General features: G+C 37.3%; 1 long non-coding RNA gene across 1 annotated transcript; it reads right to left on the reverse strand.

The window, feature by feature from the left end:
* Positions 1-430: 430 nt before the first annotated feature.
* LOC140933431 (uncharacterized) lies at positions 431-2089 on the reverse strand. Its single transcript, XR_012165054.1, has 3 exons — positions 2005-2089; positions 1522-1583; positions 431-668 (listed from the first exon to the last, which is right to left on the reverse strand). It is a non-coding gene; the product is annotated as an uncharacterized lncRNA (long non-coding RNA).
* Positions 2090-6105: the final 4016 nt, after the last annotated feature.

Below are 6105 nucleotides of genomic sequence, written 5' to 3' on the forward strand. Positions count from 1 at the left end.
AATACTGAAACACACAAAAAGGCCTCAAATACAATTTTATTTCTTCATATTCGGTAAAATTGCCTTACATAAGAATACCATTTTAAAATAGCCCGCGAGCAACTTCTCCGGGGATTTTTTATACGGGAGGCGGGGCCCAGATCGCCCCGGAGAACTTGTTCACAGGCTACTTTCTTTAAACTAATATGAGTTACAATAAGTGATTATATTAGTAAAATGCACAAAACTTGAAGTTATAGGTACAAGCAGACGCTGCTTTCCTGATGGGATTATCAAGGTTGTGTACATGTTACTATTTATCAAAAAGGTTACATGAATAGCGTTTAATTGTTGCGCCTATGAATGGATTCCTTAAAATCCACCTGTCCCGTCATTTTTTTTTTCGTATTTGCCCTATTTATATGAACTTTTCTATTAGCGTCATTGACAGAAAGCGCCTCTGTTCCCCAGACACGTCCATGGCTCCAGTTACGATTTGTGCAGTTTATAGTCATGAAAGTCTATTCATTTGTGACTGCAACGTTTCCGACAGTTCATAACACGTTTCCACTACTCATTCATTACGTAAATCCAACCGATTGACCGTTTACTGATTTCCATGCTGATTCGTCCTTTCATTAGGGAATTGTATAGCCACTTTGTGAGCTTCTCAGATTTCCATTGTAAAACTGTTCAAAGGGAAAAGTACAAAGCTTTCAGACACATTAACATTTCTTTTATGTTTTTTTTTGTTACTCTTCCACGCAAAATATCAAGCAAAATTACCGACGCTGGAAGCCGTACTCAGCGTTTAGGAGGGGGCTTTTGCCAGGACAGTCAAGAGGGTCCAGACTCTCCTTAAAATCTTGTAAACATTGTATCGGCGTAAAAATAAATTGGCAAAAAAGCGTACAACTTGTTTTGCAGAATAACTGAAAAACACTCTTTTATGGGATGTATTCCAAACTATGCAATCGAGACATGTGCTTTGTAGATAGTAACATCCACTTAGGCTTCGACGCGTTAAGAGTATAATTATAATCAGCCAAATAGCCCTCAAGGAGAGAATTCCGAAGCACAATCATCCAAGTTGCATCCTTAATTAAGAGAATCGATACAGAAAGAAGGTTGTATCATCTGCATATTTGTGAGACGGACATTGCGGGGTCTCTTGCTGGTCTGCCACGTATATGTAAAGATGAGGGGACCCAGTATTGATTCCTGTGAGACACCTGAAGTTGGGACTTCCTGACGTCTATACGAACAAACGTTTGTTGTCCGTTTTACCGTTTCTTCATTTCATCAGTTTTAATATTTTTTGCGCTTTAAACAAATTAAATTTGTTTCGTGCTCAATAGATCCTGTTCAAAGTGTCTTGCGATGCAGTTGCTTCAAAAATAAATAGATAAATCTGAGAGACAGGAGATATTTAACAATTTATAAAATATATTGTCTCTCCACTGAAGTACTATATACACACCATGTTGTTTTGCTTCAGAGGCGGCTACTAAGTTATATAGCAAAACCTAAGAGGCAATTTACCTCGGCTTTCTTCTCGTGTCTCTAGAACAGGTGTTCTATTGTTGACGCTTCTGCACAGTAATCTTTGAAACAAGATGGGATCATATATATCAGCCCAAAGAAAAGCAAGTATTTAATTAATAAACAAATAAATATATCTCTTTTCTGCCTCAGGATCACAGCCAGAGGCAGCGACATATTTAAGCTAAATTACTTTATCTTATTTCATCTTTTTGAAAGTTGATCGTAATTTTGTAAAAAAAAAAAAGGAGTTATGGTTACATTATTTGTCAGACGACAAAACACTTTCTCTGTGGTGGTATGTTTTCATAACTTTTAGTAATTACAATAGCCCTGAAAGTTTAATAAAGAGGAGTTTGGATTCCATCATACTCGGCCGGTTGGTGGCTTTAGAGTCTTATGCAAAGGAACAAAATGAAAAATGTAGTGGTGACAAAATTTGACTAACAATGTTTATATCAGTAGTAACTATAACCAACCCACCATTAATCGCCGCACCTCTGTCTTCAGCTTTGGATTCAGCACGCCTTGAGGCCTGATAAGGGGAATTGTTCCAAAGTCATCATCTGTAGATGAATATACATGTGACCAAAACATTACTGTAAAACTCAGAAACTTTGAACACTAACGAAAAAGGATTTCTAGTCAAAAGTGAATTATGTCTCGAAAAGAAGTTAAATACGATTTCATATCAAAATGAAAACTGGCGATGGGGATTGATCCGCTCTTGAATCGGCCCTGTGTATATATATGACAAACGCGGTCTAGTTAATTTACTGTAACTTCAAGTTTAAAAAACATTTCTCACGACATACTATACAATGCGAAAACATTTTTTTTTTCATATTTGATACTTTCATTGATACATTCGAAAAAATATAAAGGATCCATAAACGGTATAGGTATATAGTGCAAAAAATATTCAGACTGCTGACTGCTTCAGTGAGGTAGCTATCCTTGGGGATTTTGACAGACTTTTTCAGAAATAAAGAAAGCAAATTAAAACATCCCATTCGTTGATAAAAAAAAAAACTCAGACAAAACTTCGTGTTCAATACGATTAGGTAGGATTTTGCTCAATTTATGTTGCCATGAAAGTATCTACAGAATACAGCATGCATTTTCATCGATTTAGTCCAACGAAATCGGTAGGAACAGAGCACATTGCACTGGGAATTTAGATACAGACAATCGAATGCTTTTTAAATATAATCAATTGTATGTACATTCGTTGTCTACATGAGAATAAAATTTTGTAGTTATATAGGAGTCATTAAAGCTGTGGTATAACTAAGTCAGGCATCTAGCGGGGGATTAACTTTTGCAGAGGGACGCGTGGCTCATGGACGCCTTGCTGTGATCTTTAGTAGACAATTTAGTGAAAAACGTACGGAAAGAGATACAGGGAGAGGTTTTGGATGAATCAGAGACAGACACACCCTCTTTTGAAAACTCTGTTTTTTTATGCAACACTTGCATGGGACAGAATACTTTTCTATCTTTATCTTTAAGAAGGATCTTTAAGTGAAACGACATTTAGAACAAGATCGAGTAATCGCTTCACTAATTTTAATCTCTTTGACATGCCAGACAGATTCACAGTTAGCTACTGCCTAGAGGCTAATTAAGCATAAAGCTAACAAATTTAAGTCTAGCCCTGCCCTTTGCAATGAATCGAATCAAAAACTTGTTGACATCAAACGCGTCTCTGAATTAAATTAAGCGTGATTCATCGCTGAGGCGGAGGCAACGTTCCTTGTAAACAGGTCATATCTGACAGAACAGTACCACAAACCTTCATAACTTAGAAGCGGCACTGCCACACAGATAGTCCAGATAGCAACGAGGTACGAAATTCCAATCCAAAAAATCTTGACAAAGTTCATTATTCATTCGTTTATAGATTGAATAACCTCCTTAAAGCAACCTCGGGAGCTTTAAAGAGAATTGCAAGTTTGTTTTCATCTCAGAAGACCTCTTGAGCTGACAACAATCTGTGTTAAACTGTAGGCAATTGGGTGACCCAGACAACCTGCAACAGGTGACATGGTCAAGAACAATATAACCCGGTTAAATCACGATGACGACACTGGAATCACTGGAAGATACTAATTTACAAGCTTTGAAAATGCAAACAATATCATTACAATCCCTTAGGAATTAACTGACTCATATGTTTGAATGCTCGCGAGAAAAAAGGCCTGTTATTGTGCAGTTTTGCGAATGCAAAGCAAAACCAAGTATTTAATTATTCTGATGAAATTCTCCATTGATTTTCAGGTCTATTCGCTTCCACGGTTTTTAAGATGAAAGCATTTGATATCTTTTGGGGTCACTGAGCAGACCCTGGATCGCCGAATGCCAAATCAAAACGAAGTTTTGCAGTGTTCATTAGCTAGTGGGGTAGCCTCAAAACCGTTTAGAAAGCATGTTACGTTTCAATTTTTAAGTAAATTACATTCCATCTTTGACGAAGAAGTGGTGTTATGCATTCTTTCTCATTTTACGTTACCAAGGGAACAAGCACAAGCTATCCAGTATTGAATGGTCCAATGACCATTCAATATCCGTGTTAAGTTTATTTGATATCTGTGAATAGGGTGGTCAATTTTATTTTGATTCAGTTAAGGGGCGTATCAACAAGGCTAAAAGGAAGTCAAGTTAACCGAAGCAAATTTCTAAAGTTGAAAATTTTACTGATGGCATAAGTTACCAAAAATCAGTGCCCCAAATAGAAAACAATAATTTCTTAGAACCAGTCGCATCTCGAAAGTTGACGCAATTATAAGGATCGGACGGCTGGATTTGAGTTACGTTTGTCGTTTTGATATTCGAGACCGGGTTTATAATAAATTGTTTCGAAAGTATTACTGTGCTTTTCACAAACACTGGAACTCTAAAGTTCAAAAGCCTCCTTCTCAATTACGTTTTTCGCTGCCGTCAATCATAATTACGATCACAAGCAACGAACCTTACAACACAGAAAAACATAAAAAGGGTCGAAATCCATCAATCACAGATCACAAACCATGACCTTTCGAACGCGTTTAAGTAAAGTTCTGTTTCCTAAGAGATCCGCCAAGATGACTGACGGCAGCGAAAAACGCAAACGTCAGTTGGCTTTTGAATTTCAGAGATTGCGTTTTTGAAAAGCCAATAAATAGAATGAAACTATCTTAAGTAGACATAACAAGGTGGAATGGTTTGTGAGCCTAACAGTTTTTTTAAAAGTTAAGTTTTGTTGTCTGTGACGTTTGATTTAATTCTTGGCAGACACATTCCATATGACAGTGAAGCTTTTATTTTATAATTTGTCAGTAATTTCGTCAATGACAATAAGTTCCACTCCGAATAAAGTCGTATGATTGGCAATGATAGCAAAATGAGCTAGAAAGTAGTGACAGATCCCCTTTAAACGTCAGTTCAAAAAAAAAGGGGGGCCGGTTGTCGCGAAAGGTGCGGTATACATTTTTGGGCACGAAGGCAAATTTTAAAATCAAAACCTGTTGAATATAGTAGCACAATTCCTGGCACAACAACCAGGCAATTTTTCTTTGTTAAACTATCATTTCAAAATTATTGAAACTTTGATCTTGAACGGAAACAAGGTAACAAAAACAGCTTTTCGGACCCGAAAAGTTACCGGGACTTTCGAGAAACGGGTCCCAGGAGCCTTATTTTTACCTTTATCCTTTCACACAGAAGGAAAATCATACCTCTATACTTTCGGCAATGGTTTCCACTCCACTTTCCAAACATTACGAATGCAGCTGGTACTATAGGGAACAAGTGAGACGTCATCTTCTAATAAAGAATAGCTAGGAGTGGTCACCATTTCTTTTAAATTTTACTGGAAACTAAGGGACCAGTCATAATTTAAGTTGGAGGAAGGGAGGGGGGGGGGGGGAGGAGAAATTGGGTGGCCTTCAATTTTTTTTGGGTGGAATATGGGGGGCCTTAAAATGCCAAAAGATGACCTTGAGGGGGTCTTCAAGTTTCTTTTAAGTAGCATCCCTACTGAGCAGCATGATGCTTGAGTATTAAAGGCCTGATTTTGATTCAGTTTTACACAAAGTCCTACATTGTGTAATACTAAAACAATTTAATCAGCATTTTGACAAAAAGATTTAATGCTCAAATAGTAGGTGCATCAACACAACATCCATTATTGTGTAACACTGAAACAATTTCATCGGCATTTTAACAAATGATTATATGCATAAAGTCATGTTATGCAGTCTCACTATCCGAACCATTATTTTAGATGAGGTTGATGTGGACTCACTGACTGTGTCACTGTCAAGTTTTTTGCTATTAGAGCATGTACTGCTCATATAAAAAGCAGTAAGCTTCGGCTGATTATCTTCTTTCTTCCTTGAAGCGGTCCTGTCGGCCTCTAACCTTTCGATGGCTTGTCTTCAGAGAAATGATGATGGTAGCCGCAGAGATCCTGATGACTGGCAGCCAAGGGCTCAGTTGAAACCCATATTTAATTCGTCAGAAATAACCCTCAATGATACAGATGACAGTAAAGAATATGCAACAAAGTTCGCTGTTGATGAAAAATACGTGCGTTCATATCTG

The sequence above is a fragment of the Porites lutea genome, chromosome 4, assembly GCF_958299795.1.
Source record: "Porites lutea chromosome 4, jaPorLute2.1, whole genome shotgun sequence".
NCBI lineage: Eukaryota > Metazoa > Cnidaria > Anthozoa > Scleractinia > Poritidae > Porites > Porites lutea.